This window comes from Zingiber officinale, chromosome 9B, assembly GCF_018446385.1.
Source record: "Zingiber officinale cultivar Zhangliang chromosome 9B, Zo_v1.1, whole genome shotgun sequence".
NCBI classification, from domain to species: domain Eukaryota; kingdom Viridiplantae; phylum Streptophyta; class Magnoliopsida; order Zingiberales; family Zingiberaceae; genus Zingiber; species Zingiber officinale.
The window spans coordinates 9,058,889-9,076,585 of record NC_056003.1 but is presented as its reverse complement, the minus strand read 5'-3'; the positions used below and the strand labels follow the sequence as shown (position 1 = coordinate 9,076,585).

General features: G+C 37.2%; 1 long non-coding RNA gene across 1 annotated transcript; it reads right to left on the bottom strand.

The window, feature by feature from the left end:
• Nucleotides 1–1,428: 1,428 nt before the first annotated feature.
• Nucleotides 1,429–1,718, bottom strand: LOC122023884. Its single transcript, XR_006123247.1, has 2 exons — nucleotides 1,673–1,718; nucleotides 1,429–1,545 (listed from the first exon to the last, which is right to left on the bottom strand). It is a non-coding gene; the product is annotated as an uncharacterized LOC122023884 (long non-coding RNA).
• Between the last annotated feature and the right edge of the window lie 15,979 nt (nucleotides 1,719–17,697).

The window sequence follows — 17,697 nt, the reverse complement described above, 5'->3', positions numbered from 1 at the left end:
AAATGCACAAGAAGTTAATTATGGTGAGACATTTTAATAATTATAAAATCCCTTAAATATATTAAAGTCAAGATCTGTTAAAAGCCCTCCACTAATAACTATGATGATAGTTAGAGTTTTTACATAAGTCGGTACAATTCAGCTATGAGCTTGTGTCAAAACATCTATAATTTATCATAATTATTAGTGGACTGACTTAACTCAAATTCATTGACTTGTTTAGCTTAGCTAAGGTTAACTAATTTGAGGGGCAAGTGTTGAGAATATAAGGCTCAGCAAGACCATACCAAAAGTCACATAGATTTGTGATTGGCAAGTTAAGACCTACTTGATGAATGTAGTATGTAGGTACTGTTGGAACCCCAAAGTTATTTTGGTGTGATCAACAAGTTAAGTTAGGTCCTGTGTGTTTCTAACATCGTGTCTAAGTGTGCAGGAGCTTAGGAGCACAGGTAATCGAGTGAAAGATGCAGCTAGCGAGAAGGACGACACGCGGTGCGTCTGAGGGACGAGGCGCTGCGGAAGAGTACACCGGCGAACGAGAAGGAAGCGTGCGGTGGTTCCGAGGGACGAAAGCCGGAGCGGAAGACTGCTCGAGGAGCAAGAGACGCGGCTAGCGAGAAGGACGGCACGCGGTGCGTCCGAGGGACAAAGACTGCGGATGAGTACGCCGGCGGATGAGAAGGAAACACGCGGCAATTCCGAGGGACGAGAAGCCGGAGCGGAAGTCCACTCGAGAAGACCGGAAGTTGGGTTCGGGTGAGCCCTTTTCCGAATGATAAAAATCACCCAAGTGAGAGGATCCGGAGTAGAAGACCCGGACCGAGGTGGACAGAACTGGAGCAAAGGTCCCGACGGAGAAAAGTCAACATCTGTTGACTTGGGAGTCCGGGGCGCTCGGAACAGTCCGGGGTGCCCGGACCAGCCCAGGGCGCCCGGACCAGCCCAGGGCGCCCGAAACCCTTCCGGGCGCCTGGACCTTGAAGTTTGACCAGATCGAGTCAATCTCGATCTGAATGTTGAGGGATAAAGTTTTATCCCCCCAGGGTGCCCGGAACCCTTCCAGGCACCCCGACCAAGGCTATAAATATAACCTTGGTCCAGAAGCTTTTGAACGAAATGAGAAATTGTAACAACACTTGTGCACTTCCACTGTTTAGATTATGATCCTGTCTGGAAGCTGAGAAGACGAACCTGCCGGTATGACGTGTCTGGAAGGTTGACCGCATCCTCTTGACCCGGTGGTGAGCTGTCCTCTACGTTGACCAGATCGTCAGAAGTCCTCATCCGGTCAACTGTACCTGTATCCAGCGACCGGGTTCCCCCGGTCGCTGGTACCTCGGTGCTCGAGGCGAATCCCACAGACATATAAGTAACCGCATAATAGTATAGCAATAAAATGAACAGATACCGAGTACGAGAACGCGCCCTGGCCCAGGGGGCGCCCTCAGATGGATGAGTGAGCTGGTCGTGGTGCTGACCGAGTCGTCGCGGCTCTGAATAGTAGATAAATGTCCGCCTGGTGAGTAGCTGTCTCCAGTGGCTCTGAGCCGGACGCGATATAGGTCCGCAGGACGACGCACTGTCCGATTACAACCTCGACTACAACCTCGGCTCACAGGCCGGAATACAATAGCGGCTCGCAGGCCGGAATAGACAAATAGTACGATACCTGAGCACTCGAACGGTGGCTGCCCGGAGGGCGACGGAGGTTGTTGTTGTAGGACCGTGATCGTTCGATAGAGGGGGGGTGAATATCGATTCGAAAAGTTGAGTAAAAATACGCAGCGGAAAAGTAAATGAACACAGTTGTTTTTACTTCGTTCGGAGCCTGTGACGACTCCTACTCAAAGGCCCGTACTCCGTGAGTACTTTCGTTGGGCAATCACTATCAATTCGAATATTACAGAGTTAAGTACAAGAATTGACAGATAAAGAAAATACCGACAATAGAATTAAAACAAAACCAGCACTGAGTCGGAGAGCTTTTCGTGGCGTCGCAAGAGCACATAGCAGCAGATCTTGGATTCTGAGTTCATATTGAAGCTTTACCCTTGCCCCTTCTTTTATATGAAGCTCAGGGCACCCCAGATCCCTTCCAGGCGCCCTGGTGAGACGTGGCAGGTCCAACCAATGAGCTTCACGTGGCGACGCACAATCAGGATAAAGTTTGCCTCCCGGGCGCCCGGATCCCTTCCGGGCGCTCGGACCTCCGGGCGCCTGGATTCCTTCCGGCGCTCGGACCCTGTTTTCCCGCAGAATCCATCCTGCAAGACAAACGTTAGTCCGGAGGCAAATATATATCTTGTAAAACAGATTGTTAGCACAATTAAAGTTCAACAAAGTAATAGCAAAGAGTATGACTTAGATTCCGTCTTTCCGAGACCGGAATCTAGTCACGATCTCGACTTAGATATCCGAAATGGATCTAAGCCGGATCGACGCCTAATGTTCCCTTCCCGGGAACGCATCCTCGCAGTCACTCCCCTCCAGTGACTTACCTTACTTACCTGCCAGACGTCCGTTCAGCCCTTCGACCCGTCTGGACTTCTCGCCAGCTATCCGGTCAGCCCGTCGACCTAGCTGGACTTCTCACCAAGCGTCCGGTCAGCCCGTCGACCTAGATGGACTTCTTGCCAAGCGTCCGGTCAGCCCGTCGACCCACTTGGACTTCTCGCCAGCTATCCGGTCAGCCCGTCAACCTAGCTGGACTTCGTGCCAGACATCCGGTCAGCCCGTCGACCTGTCTGGACTTCTCCTGCACACTCGATCAGAGTGTTAGATCAACAATAGACTAACTTAACCTGATTTGTCATTCATCAAAACCTGGGTTAAATCGTTAGTGCTAACCGCACCAACAATCTCCCCCTTTTTGATGGAATGACAACCTGGTTAAGTTAGTGAAAACATATGCAAGAAAAAACAAGCATTTAAAGGGTTTTTAAGTTAGTTTGTATTTTCAATTCTGGTTTAGCTAACTTAACCACTTAACCCTCCCCCTTTGACATTCATAAAAAATAAGCATGGATTAAGTAAGCATAGACTTCAGACAAAGAAAAAATGTCAAGATAATCTGGGGGAGTTTAAACTTTTGAAAATTTGTTTAAAGCATTAGCTTTTAGATTTTAGAAAAATAGCTAAGTTTAGATAAACAAAATCTCAAACACAAGTGTATAAGTTCTAAATTTCAAGATCAAATTTTAAATTTTCAAAACAAGTTTCAATTATGAAATGCTTTTCAAATAAGTTTTCAAAAATTCCAAGACTGAGTTTGAAAATTTTATTTTTCAAAACTGATTGAAAAATACTAGAAAAGTTCAGTTTTCAAGAATACTAGAAAAGTACTAGTTTCAAAACCATGGTTTAAAATATTAGAAAAGTTCAGTTTTCAAGGATTAAGTAAAAAGGATAAAAAGTTTGTGATTTAAAACAAACAATTGTGAGTTGATTTAAGAAATTTTTCACAATTTTAAATAGGTTGATTTTGAAAATTGATTTTTAAACTTTGATTTTTAAAATTAAGTTTAAAATTCGATTTGAAAAACTGAACTAGTTTTATTTCTCCCCTTGAACCTGACATAAAATTTTGAAAATATTTGCTAAATATATTCAAAGTAGAAAAAAAATTGAGGTAGAATTTTATAGAGAGATTTTAAAGAGAAGATTAAAAAATAACACTTAAGGAGATAATTAAACACCTCCCCCTGAATTTGATACTCCTTTAATTTATTAATCCTCCTTATTTATTACTCCCCCTTAATATAAAATTTTAAGACCGTAACATATTTTCGTACCTAAGTGTTTTAGGCGATTGTATAATTATCTTTATAAAATTGTTTATTTAAATTTGACTAAACGTAATTAACGTTAGATTCAGTTGAAATGAGTTAACCTTTAGTGTAATGTTAAGTAAGATAAGTTGTTATTAATTCAATAATTAATCAATATTAATAATTTATTGATTAAATTTTGCTTGATTCAATAATTTAATATAATCTAAATTTTGTATTAATTGATGAAGGTGTTAGTTATAATTTAACTTTTCATTTACTTCCTTTTAAGTTGGATTAACTCAGTTTAAAGTTGGTAGTAATTTGAAGTTAAACTCGTTATTAAACAAGGTTAAGTAAGGTTCAATTTAAGTCAAACTTTAATTATGTTTTAATAAAAATAATTAATATTTTAAAGGTTGATAAAAAAAATGACTTAGAGTAATTTTAATATTTTTACTAAGGTTAAACCTAGGTTCTAATCAAATCAACCTTAGTTCTCAAATAAAGTAAAACTTAAATAGTTAAGTTCTACTTATTAATTACATAATTAAGTTTAAAGTTAAAGTTAACGGAATTTAAGTTTTTAAGTTAGGTGTCTAAATTTTAAATGAATTTAAAAGAATTATAATTATTACTATTTTTAAGGGATTTCTAACAGGATTTAAAATGATTTTTATAATTATTTAATGACAATTAATATACGTTCAATTCAGTTTTGATTTTAGATTAAAATTAATATCAGTGATTAATTTAGGTTTAAGTTTTAAGTTTAAGTTAAATTTTTTTAAGTTTTAATTTTCAGTTAGATTAAATTAAGTTGAAAAGTAATGTTTAAATTAAGTTTTAATGAGTTTTAGTTTAAGATATAATTTTCAGTTAAGTTAAATTAAAAAATAATTTTAAGGTTAAAATGATGTTTAAGATTGAAAATGAGTTTAAAGTCAAAATAATAATTTTTAAAGTGAAAATAGTCTATAGAAATAATTTATTATTATTACTATTTTTTTTTAAGTTAAAAGAATTTTATTATAGTGAAAAAATAAGAAGAATTTTTCAAAATGATACATAATTTTTAAAATAGTTTTAAAATGATTTTTAAAATATTTTTTAAAAGTTTTTTTTTAAAAATAATTTTTCAAATAACAATAATTTTTAAAAGGTTTTAAAAGAATTTTTAAAGTTTTTAAGATGATTTTTAAAAGAGTTTTTAAAATAATTTTTAAAAGAATTTTTTAAAGTTTTTTTTTTTAAAATGATTTTTAAAAGAGTTTTTTTAAAAAAAAATTAAAAGAATTTTTAAAAGTTTTTAAAATGATTTTTAAAAGAGTTTTTAAAATAATTTTTAAAAGTTTTTTTTTTAAATGATTTTTAAAAGAGTTTTTTAAAAAAATTTAAAAGAATTTTTAAAAGATTTTTTTAAAGTTTTTAAAATGATTTTTTAAAAGAGTTTTTAAAATAATTTTTAAAATGTTTTAAAATAATTTTTAAAATAATTTTTTAAAGTTTTTAAAATGATTTTTTAAAAGAGTTTTTAAAATAATTTTTAAAAGAATTTTTTAAAGTTTTTAAAATGATTTTTTAAAAGAGTTTTTAAAATAATTTTTAAAATGTTTTAAAATAATTTTTAAAAGAATTTTTTAAAGTTTAAAATGATTTTTAAAAGAGTTTTAAAAATAATTTTTAAAAATGTTTTAAAATAATTAAAAAAAAATTTTTAAAGTTTTTAAAATGATTTTTTAAAAGAGTTTTTAAAATAATTTTTAAAAATGTTTAAAATAATTTTTAAAAGAATTTTTAAAATAATTTTTAGAAATTTTTTTAAAGTTTTTAAAATGATTTTTTAAAAGAGTTTTTAAAATAATTTTTTAAATAAGTTTTTTTAAAGATTTTTTTTAAAAGGTTTTTTTTAAAAAAAAAAAAAAAAAGTTAAAATAATTTTTAGGTTAAAATAAATTTTTAAGTTAAAAAAATTAAGTTTAAAAATAAATTTTTAATTTAAAAAAAATTAAGTTTAATTTTTAAAATAGATTTTTAAAAAATTTAATTTAATTTTAATTTAATTTAATTTAATTTTAATCAATTTTAATTTAATTTGAAATTAGAAATTAGAAATTTAATTTTAATTTGAAATTCAAAATTCAATTTTAATTAATTTTAGTTTAATTTGAAAATTAATTAATTTAATTCTTATTCATCTCACTCGATCTAGATTATCAATCAGGGAATTCTATAATTTTGTGAGATGAATTAGATTTAATTACATAATTTGGTTTAACTTGTGTTAGATTCAGGTTTAGCTTTGGTCTCAACAAATAGACATTCTTCGGATAAACTTCTAAGCTTGGTGAGTCACATGGACGTCATTAGAAGTAACCAACCTTTCAAGATTTTCCGAATAGTCCTATCCACGGAACTTAGTACTAAACCTTGGTCTAACTAGTTAGGATCCATTTAAAGGTAGCTTCGGTCGGTTCCACTTGGCCAAATGCACCAGATTGAAGCCATATCTTTCTAGACATGTGATGCCCAAGCTTCCCCAACGTACTATCATCAAAAAACTTCACCAATACCATGATTCAAGTTAAACTTGAACCCTCTTTAACTAGTCCTAATTACCCTAACGGGTAGGTTGGTTGGGGTTACCCTTTTCGGGTAGGTTGGTTAGGTTACCCTGTCGGGTAGGTTAGTTTTGGAGGTGCCAGCTATTCTGGAACCTCCCCCTGAATTATTGGCCATTAATTTAGTTTTTAGTCCTGAGTTTATTATAGTTAAGTTTTGGTTAAAATCTAATGTTTAATTTGTAATTTAGATTCAAGTTTTTAATTTTGAATTAATTAAATTAATTAAATTAGTCAAATTATCTTTCTTTAAGAGAATGTATTTAATATTTAAATTTTCTTTCAATTTCACTTTTATTAGGTTAATTGAATTATCTTTCTTTAATAGCTTATTTTTAAAGTTTAAGTTTTTATTCATTTTTAACTTTGAATTAATTAAATTGTTTGAATTATGTTTCCTTAAAGGTTTATCTTTTAACCTTTTATTAATTGTTAATTTTGAATTTTTCGGATTATCTTTATTTAATATGTTATTTTTAACATTTAATTTTAATTTTGTTAAATTTAGTTTTGATTTTATCAAAGTGTTTGATTTTATTCTTATATTTTCTTTATTTTTTAAGTTGATATAATTAGTGGAATTTATTAGATTATTCTTATCGTTAAAACTTAATTTTTTATTAATTAAATTATCTTGGGTTTGGATAGGATTTTCTAGATTAATATTGTCTAGATTATTAAATAATTTATTAATTTTATCTAGATCAATATTGACCTTGTCATCTCTATCATTTGAGTTTTCAGATTTGTTTAGGTTTAAGTTTGAATTTTTTAAATTAATTGGATTTGTTTTATCAGATAATATCCTAGGGGTATTTTTGTAATTATTGTCAACTACATTATTTTCACATATATTTTCAGAAATAACCAGATCAATGCTCATATTTTTTAAACTACTATTAGCAGGGGTATTTTGGTAAATATCATAACCTTGAGCGCAACCCCTAATTCAGTAGCCTTTTCGATTGAATCTAACCCGAGTTCGGATTCGATTTTTACTTGATCCTCGAGCTCCATCAGCTCCTCGTGAAGTTTGATCAATTGGGTCCAAAGCTCATGTGCATCTTTGTACTTTTCTAGTCTGCATAAAACATTGTTAGGTAAAACATTACAAATGATTTTACTTACATTTGTGTTTAGTTCTGAGTTCTGAGAAGGTTTTCTCAATATCAGCCAATAATCAAAGTTTACACTTCCTAAGAAGCATTCCATTAATCGCTTCCAATAGTTGAAATCTTGATCGTATGGTGGTGGTTCGTGGGGGTTCCGTCCTTCTTGAAGAGTCATTATTCTTGCACACAAAGAAATTGAAAAAAATCCCAAGGCTTGGTCTTGGATTAGCAGTGTTGGAAAAAATAATATTTCACTATTTTCGGAAAAAATAATAAAATATTATTAAAATATTTGAAAAAAAATATTATTTCAAAATTTTGAAAATGTAATATTTTTTAAACACTAAACAATGGTGAAAAGATGACGATGTATTTTTCAAAAACCGTTTTGGAGGGAAAAAACGAAAGGCGTAAAAGACAGAGCGGTACCTGCTCTGATATCACTTGTAGGACCGTGATCGTTCGATAGAGGGGGGGTGAATATCGATTCGAAAAGTTGAGTAAAAATACGCAGCGAAAAAGTAAATGAACACAGTTGTTTTTACTTCGTTCGGAGCCTGTGACGACTCCTACTCGAAGGCCCGTACTCCGTGAGTACTTTCGTTGGGCAATCACTATCAATTCAAATATTACAGAGTTAAGTACAAGAATTGACAGATAAAGAAAATACCGACAATAGAATTAAAACAAAACCAGCACTGAGTCGGAGAGCTTTTCGTGGCGTCGCAAGAGCACAGAGCAGCAGATCTTGGATTCTGAGTTCATATTGAAGCTTTACCCTTGCCCCTTCTTTTATATGAAGCTCAGGGCGCCCCAGATCCCTTCCAGGCGCCCTGGTGAGACGTGGCAGGTCCAACCAATGAGCTTCACGTGGCGACGCGCAATCAGGATAAAGTTTGCCTCCCGGGCGCCCGGATCCCTTCCGGGCGCCCGGACCTCCGGGCGCCTGGATTCCTTCCGGGCGCCCGGACCATCCTGCAAAACAGCGTTAGTCCGGAGGCAAATATATATCCTGTAAAACAGATTGTTAGCACAATTAAAGTTCAACAAAGTAATAGCAAAGAGTATGACTTAGATTCCGTCTTTCCGAGACCGGAATCTAGTCACGATCTCGACTTAGATATCCGAAATGGATCTAAGCCGGATCGACGCCTAATGTTCCCTTCCCGGGAACGTGTCCTCGCAGTCACTCCCCTCCAGTGACTTACCTTACTTACCTGCCAGACGTCCGGTCAGCCCTTCGACCCGTCTGGATTTCTCGCCAGCTATCCGGTCAGCCCGTCGACCTAGCTGGACTTCTCGTCAAGCGTCCGGTCAGCCCGTCGACCCGCTTGGACTTCTTGCCAGCTATCCGGTCAGCCCGTCGACCTAGCTGGACTTCTTGCCAAGCGTCCGGTCAGCCCGTCGACCCGCTTGGACTTCTCGCCAGCTATCCGGTCAACCCGTCGACCTAGCTGGACTTCGTGCCAGACATCCGGTCAGCCTGTCGACCTGTCTGGACTTCTCATGTACACTCGATCAGAGTGTTAGATCAACAATAGACTAACTTAACATGATTTGTCATTCATTAAAACCTGGGTTAAATCGTTAGTGCTAACCGCACCAACAGTTGTCAGGGGGCGACACTCACCGGAGGCAATGCCGGTGGCCGCTGGAAATAGTAGCCGCCTAAGGCGGTGGCGACAGTAATCGCCGGAGGCGGCGAAACTGGACGCCTGAAGAGGCGGCGGCGCTAGACACCAAAAGAAGAGGCATCGCTAGACGCCAAGAGGGGCTGCGGTGGTCGCTATACACAGCGACGATGGCCGCCGGACTCGGCAGCGGCAAAGGCCGCTGGACGCTGCGGCTAGGCTGCTGGTGTGCGTGCGATCAGAGGAGCTGACGGATGACCGACGGCGAGGGGCTCGCCTGAAGGTGTGCTCTCCCTGGCGGCGACTACAGCTCCCCACGGAGCAGAGCGTGGAGTGAGCTAGAGAGAGAGAGAGAGAGAGAGGTTGCTAGCTGGTGAGGAAGGAGAAGTCGGCGACGGCGGCGTGGAGGATGGGGTGCTGGTCGTGGCTTTCGCGCGATCATGGCGGCGGAAAAACCACTCTCCTATTCCTCCCCGGCGATGGCGGACATGCACCAAAGGAGCTCCCTCCTGTGCACAGCGGCGACCCCCCCCCCTCTGCGTGAACCGTGCTCCCCTTATACTCAAAACCCTTAGCAAGTGAGATGACAATAATGCCCTTCGTCTTCCCTATTATCACACTTCGAGCCCTCCTCATATATCCGTATCAGATTAGCTTCTCTCTTTCTGTGCCTACACTGCTGTAAAAGAGGCTTCTCCGCCTGAAGGAGATAGTAGTGCGATAATCTTCCTTGGATTAACAACCTCCCACGTTGTAACCAAGTCAAATCCGGTGCCTCGATTTTTTATTTTCTGTTTATTTTATTATTCTTCAAGTGTTGGTTTGAAAAGTTGAGAAAGGTCGATTTTTTTTTTCAGGGCTATTCAACCCCCCCTTATAGTCGGCCCAACGGTCCTATAAGTGGTATCAGAGTCGAGGCGCTTCAGGAGGACTAACCACCGAATGAAGCAACGAGATGGTCAGACCAAGCATCCATCCACCGAAATTCGAAGGAGATTTCACTACTTGGAAAAAGCTGATGCAGGTATTCTTTACCACCGATTTTGAATTAATGCTTACAATGGAATTTGGTTTTACATCATCGGAAGGTAAGGAGAAAAACAATTGGATGAAAAAGGAGCAGACCGACTTCGTGGCGAACGACAAAGCAGAATACCATCTGCTAAGTGTTCTTCCACCTCAAGAAGTCAACATGATCGGAAACTACGACTCGGCAAAGGAACTTTGGGAGAAGTTCCTCGAGCTGCACGAAAGGACGCCCGAAGCCAAGCTCGCTAGAAGAGATCTACTTCGCAATCAGCTCACCAGCCTGCGACTTGGGGAAGATGAGACGGTTGCGCACCTGCACTCGAGAATCAAGGAGATAATCACCGGACTCTCGAATCTCGGAGAAAAGGTAAGTAACCGAGATTCGCTAAGGTACGCTTTGAATTCCTTTCCTAGAAATACCAAATGGACATCATTAGTAGATGCCTTTTACATTTCTAAAGATTTAGAAAAGATTTCGTTAGAAGAATTTTTCTCGACTTTTGAAGTGCACGAATCAAGATGTGCAGGTTCGAAGGAGCCCAAGAACAACATCACCCTTAAAGCTTCGAGAGACGAACCTGAGTCAGAATCTTCTCTCGATGACGAGGAAATGGTAATGATGTTAAGAAGATTCAAGAAACTTTGTAAATCTAGATCTACTAACTATCCACAGGGGAAAAAGAAAAGGACGATCCGCTGCTACCACTGCGATGAAGAAGGGCACATCAAGGACAACTACCCCAAGCTGAAGAACAAGGACAAGGAGAAGGGTAAGAAGCTTATCCAAAAGCGAAAGGCCCTAAAGGCGACGTGGGACGATACGTCGTCGGAGTCGGAAGTCGAGGCATTCTCCGGACTTGCTCTAATGGCAAGTCATCAAGACGACGACTGCGAGTCAAGCTCTTCCGAAATGAGCATCGAGTGCATCGATGAAGGGGGAGCCACGTTAGAAGATAGCAGCAGTTCAGGGGGAGAAACGGACAACGAGATCGACAAGGTAAGTGAGGTACGATCACTTCCTCCTGATAAACTCTTTAAGTTTGTTAAACTATTAACAAAAGACTGTTGCAAATTAGAAAACTTAAAAATAATTTTGGCTAAATCTTGTCCCTTAGAAGAATTAGATAAATCAAAATTAGAAAATGAGAAATTGAAATTAGAAAATAAATATCTGGAAATTCAAGTAGATAATTTGAAAAACCATGCATGCTCATCTCATTTTAGAAAATTTAAAAATTTAAAAATTTAAACTGGTATTATAGATATCACCAGGGACAAATTAGGAATATTTCAAGAAAATATCTACCTAAGAAATATTTAGTTAATCCAGTAAGCTGGAACCTATATTGGGTTCCTAAATCTTGCTTAGTCTAAATTTTAAATGAAATTAATGCTTTCAGTGAGAAAATTAAACAGTGAATTTCTCTATGAGACTTTGTCTAAGAAAGTGGTTGTTGCTCTAATAACCAAAAGGCCTAGTGCCTCGTCACGACCTTGAAGCCAAAATATTGAAATAAATATTTAATTAACTTTCGGTCAAAGCATTAAAATTAGATTTAATTAATGCTTTTAAAGTTTTTCAAACATTTTTTTTTCAAAATATGTTTATACTTAGAAAAATACTCTTACGTGAAATATTTTACTTAGGAAATTTTACTTAGAAAAATCTTAAGTTAGGATTTTTTTTTTCAAAAATAATTTTTGCAAAGACTTAAATTTTTTTTCAAAAATATTTTTTAACTTAGAAATTTTTTTGCAAAGCTGTCTAAGTTAGAATTTTTTTTTTATCATTTCACTTAGAATATTTTCTTAAAATTTTACTTAAATTTTTTTTCAGACACTGTTTATTGCAAAATTTTTAAGGATCTCAAAATTTTCTAAGTTTTTTTTACCCTTAGATTTTTTCTTAGAACCCCATTTTTTATGTGATCAAAGGGGGAGAAGGAAAAGTATAAGTTTAGGGGGAGGTAGACCAAAATTTAACTTGTTTTATTTTTTTCACTTAATTGCAAATTTAGTTAAGTTTTTTTATATCTATTTTTACCCTAGCTTAACTTGGGTTGCTCACACCAAAAAGGGGGAGATTGTTGGAACCCCAAGGTTGTTTTGGTGTGATCAACAAGTTAAATTAGGTCCTGTGTGTCTCTAAACTTGTGTCTAAGTGTGCAGGAGCTTAGGAGCACAGGTAGTCGAGTGGAAGATGCAACTAGCGAGAAGGACGGCACGCGATGCGTCCGAGGGACGAGGCGCTGCGGAAGAGTACACTGGCGGACGAGAAGGAAGCGTGCGGTGGTTCCGAGGGACGAAAGCCGGAGTGGAAGACTGCTCGAGGAGCAAGAGACGCAACTAGCGAGAAGGACGGCACGCGGTGCGTCCGAGGGACGAAGACTGAGGATGAGTACGCCGGTGGACGAGAAGGAAACACGTGAAAATTTTGAGGGACGAGAAACCGGAGTAGAAGCCCACTCGAGAAGACCGGAAGTTGGGTTCGGGTGAGCCCTTTTTCGGATGGCAGAAATCACCCAAGTGAGCGGATCCGGAGTAGAAGACCCGGACCGAACTGGAGCAAAGGTCCCGACGGAGAAAAGTCAACATTTGTTGACTTGGGGGTCCGAGGCGCCCGGAACAGTCCGGGGTGCCCGGACCAGCCCGGGGTGCCCGGACCAGCCCGGGGTGCCCGGACCAGCCCGGGGTGCCCGGACCAGCCCGGGGTGCCCGGAACCCTTCCAGGTGCCTGGACCGTGAAGTTTGACTAGATCGAGTCAATCTCGATCTGAATATTGGGGGATAAAGTTTTATCTCCCCCAGGGCGCCCGGAACCCTTTTAGGCGCCCTGACCAAGGCTATAAATATAACTTTGGTCCAGAAGCTTTTAAACGAATTCAGAAATTGTAACAACACTTGTGCGCTTCCACTGTTTAGATTAGCTTCTCTCTTTCTGTGCCTATACTGTTGTAAAAGAGGCTTCTCCGCCTGAAGGAGATAGTAGTGCGATCATCTTCCTTGGATTAACAACCTCCCCGGTTGTAACCAAGTTAAATCCGGTGCCTCGATTTTTTATTTTCTGTTTATTTTATTATTCTTCAAGTGTTGGTTTGAAAAGTCGAGAAGGGTCGATTTTTTTTTTTTTTTCAGGGCTATTCAACCTCCCTTCTACCCAACACAACGATCCTACAGGTACAACTCAACTGTGTACATTTTATATGATTCAAGGTTTCGGTCCTATTAGGAATTGTTACCAACCAATTCCTGATTCTAACAATGAGGGCTGTTGGACTTGAATAAAATAATAAGAGTTATAAAAGACCTTTATTAAATATATTCCACAAATACTAAAACTCTGCTTTAAATTTTAGATGGCAAACACAAGTATCTTATCACTGTGAAGCATTCTCGAGAAAGAGAATATCCTCCTCAGTTCCAACTACCTAGATTGGTATAGGAAATTAAAAATCATCTTAAGACACGAGAGAAAAATTTACGTGCTCGAAGATGAACAACTAAAAGAGCCTACATCCCAATTCTTCAGAGGAAGATCAGTCATATTATTCTCAGTATATGGAAGATGCACTAGATGTGCAATGTATCATGTTGTCTTCTATGTCTCTCGAGTTGTAGAGACAACATGAGAACATGAGTGCTAGGGAGATTGATCAGCACTTGTGTGAGCTCTTCCAAGAGAGTGCGAGAGTAGAGAGGTATGAAATCTCTCGAGCACTATTTCGTACCATGTTGGAGGAAGAAAACCAAGTTGGGTCTCATGTACTCAAGATGATCGGGTACATAAAGAGGCTCGAGAGCTTAGGTTTCAAGTTAGACCAGGACTTGGTTGTTGACCTAATCCTGTCGTCACTACCTCTATCATTTTCTCAGTTTGTGTTGAACTTCAACATGGACAAGAGTTTGACTGATCTGATGGTAATGCTGAAAACTGCTGAGAAGGATATGAAGGTAAATCCTTCACTACATGCAATGATCGTCAGAAAGACCAACAATCGCCCAAGCATGGGGAAGTTTAATCCTAAGGCTAATGCAGTGAAGAATCCTAAATATCAAGCTCAGAAGAAGCTTAAGAAAGGGATGCAGGTACCCTAATCTGATGAGAAGGAGGCGATGTGCTTCCATTGTGGCAAGAAAGGTCACTGGAAGAAAAACTGCTATATTTTCATGAAGAAGAATGCCAGTGGAGCGGATGCTTCAGGTATCTTTATGATAGAGTGCAATCTTTCATTTCTTCATCATGGGTCATAGATTCTGGAAGTAGTTCTCACATTTGTGCGAACATGCAGGTCTAAGTGACTTCAGACGGTTGTCCAAGGGTGAAATGGACCTACGAGTAACTAATGGAGCGAGAGTTGTTGCGTTAGTTGTAGGAACCTATTGAATAAATTTGCCTAGTGGACTTGTTTTGAATTTAGAAAACTATTATTTTGTTCCTAGTTTCTCAAAGAATATCATTTCGGTGTCAAGTTTAGACACCAAGGGATTTGTATTTCAATTCAAGGACAACTTATGTTCCTTTTATTTGAATAATATATTCTATGGGAATGGTTCATTGAATAATGATCTTTATGTTCTTAACTTAGATGAACCGATCTATTGTATTGAAAGTAAGAAACATAAATTACATGACTCAAACTTAACATATCTCTGGCACTGTAGATTTGGTCATATAACCCAGAAACACATCGCTAGATTACTCAGTAATGAGTATTTTGACTCTTTTGAATTAGAACCCATAGATACATGTGAAGCATGTTTACAAGGTAAAATAACTAAGAAGCCATTTACCAAGATAGTGTTGGTTGCTACTCGGTAAACCTAATGGTTCCACTGTACAAAAAATTTATACAAAGGTCTGAACCTTTACCTAGCTACCATGTGTTCTTTTAAATTAAACTTGGATCGCCTGCGGAACTTAACATGTTTGATCCAAAGTTTAATCTATTTGTTCTTTTAGGTTTAGACTCGGATCTCCTGCGGAACTTAACACGTTCGATCCAAATCACCTAGGTTATTAATTTCATTAAATATTAGTTTCCAAAATTGGCTCCCAGTACTGACGTGGCGAGGCACATGACCTTCTTGGATATGGGAACAACCACCACCGACTAGACAAAACCTTTTAAGGAAAGTTAATATTTAATTTCCTTAAATAACTTTAGGTCAACCGAAAAGAACAATCAAATCACAAGGAAAAGAAAAAACAAAAAAACACAACATCGAAAACAAATTCGAAATACTAGAATCGTATGCCTCTTATATTTGGTATTATTTCCAAAAATAACTAGTATGATGCGGAAAGGAAAAATACTAGTTATACCTTTTAGAAAGACCTCTTGATCTTCTACCGTATTCCTCTTCTAACCTCAGACGTTGTGTGGGCAACGATCTTCCAAGATGAGGACCACCTAGCACCTTCTTCTTCTTCCTTCAAGTTTCGGCCAAGCACCAAAATCCAAGGATGAAGAACTTTTTCCACCAACTAAGCTCCAAGGGATGCAAGCTTTCTTTCCTTCTTCTTCTTCTTCTCCAAGTAGTATCCGGCCACCACAAAGACTCCAAGCAAAGAAGAGTTTCGGCCACCACAAAGAGGAAGAGAGGGAAAGATGATGGTCAGCCACAACACCAAGGAAAAGAGAGAGAGAATAATAGAGGTTGTGTCTCATGAAGGCACCCCAACCCTCTCTTTTATATTCCTTAGCTTTGGTAAATAAGGAAATTTAATTACAATAAAATTTCCTTAACTTTCTTTAATAACAATTAATTAAGAAAAATTAAATAAAATTTCTTAATCAATTGTATATGGCCGACCACCTCATGGAGAGCAAACAAGACAATTTTTAATCAACAATTAAAAATTCCTTATTTGTCTTCGAAAATTTTAAAAAATAAAATTTCCCTTTAAAATCCCTTCATGATTGATAAAAAGAAATTTCTATAATTTTAATTTTTCAACATGTGAATAATTTACAAAGAGAAAAAATAAAATATCTTTCCTCTCTACAAATAAGGAAAGAGATCTAATCTCTTTTCTTAATCTTTTGTAGAATAGATATTTTAATTTTATTCTCTCCAATAAATTATATCTTCCACATAAGAAAATTTAAAATTAAAATTCTTTTAAATTTAATGGGGGCCGGCCACCTAAGCTTGGGTTCAAGCTAGGGTCGGCCACCCATGAACCACGGCTTGGCCGGCCCTAGCTTGAACCACAAGTTAGCTTGGCCGGCCCCTACATCATGGGTACGAAGGTGGGTATAGGTGGGTATAGTACTCTATAAATAAGAGGCTACGATATGGACCGAGAGGAGGAATTGATTTTGGTCTCCCGATAAAATTAAGCATGCCGTGTTCGCCCCGAACACACAACTTAATTTTATCAATAATAATTCATTCCACTAGAGAACTATTATTGAACTACCGCACCAATCCCAAATTACATTTTTGGGCTCCTTCTTATTATAAGTGTGTTAGTCTCCCTGTGTTTAAGATGTCGAATGCCCACTAATTAAGTGAGTTACTGACAACTCATTTAATTAATATCTTAATTCAAGAATAGTACCACTCAACCTTATCGTCATATCGGACTAAGTCCACTTGCAGGGTTTAACATGACAATCTTTATGAGCTCATCTTGGGGACATTATCAACCTAGATTACTAGGACACAGTTTCCTTCTATAATCAACAACACACACTATAAGTGATATCATTTCCCAACTTATCAGGCTTATTGATTCATCGAACTAAATCTCACCTATTGATAAATTAAAGAAATAAATATCAAATATATATGCTTGTTATTATATTAGGATTAAGAGCACACACTTCCATAATAACTGAGATATTTGTTCCTTTATAAAGTCAGTATAAAAGAAACGATCTCAAATGATCCTACTCAATACACTCTAAGTGTACTAATGTAATTATATAGTCAAGATAAACTAATTCCTAATTACACTACGACCTTCCAATGATTTGTTCCTTTCCATTTTGGTCGTGAGCTACTGTTTATAATTTATAAGGTATTGATAACATCATCTTCTGTATGTGGCACCACATACTATGCTATCTACAATATAAATTAATTGAACAATTACAGCTAAATGTAGACAATTTAACCAAATGTGATTCTTTTTTCAAAATAAATGTTTACAAAAGCTTAGGCTTTCAGTATACACTCTAACAGATAGGTGAACGGGCAAAGGAACCACTAGAACTCATACATAGTGATGTTTGTGGGCCATTGGAAGTTCAGGCTAGAGGAGCATATACCTACTTCATGACTTTTACTGACGATTTAAGTAGATATAAATATGTCTACTTAATGAGACATAAGTATGAAACTCTAGACAAGTTTAAAGAGTTCAAGAATGAGGTATAAAATCAACGTGGCAAGAAGATTAAGGCCCTTCGGAGTGATTGAGGTGGCGAGTATCTAAGCCAAGAGTTCATTGATTACCTAAAAGAGTGTGAGATAATTTTCCAACTTACACCTCCTAGAACGCCGGAATGGAATGGTGTTTCAGAAA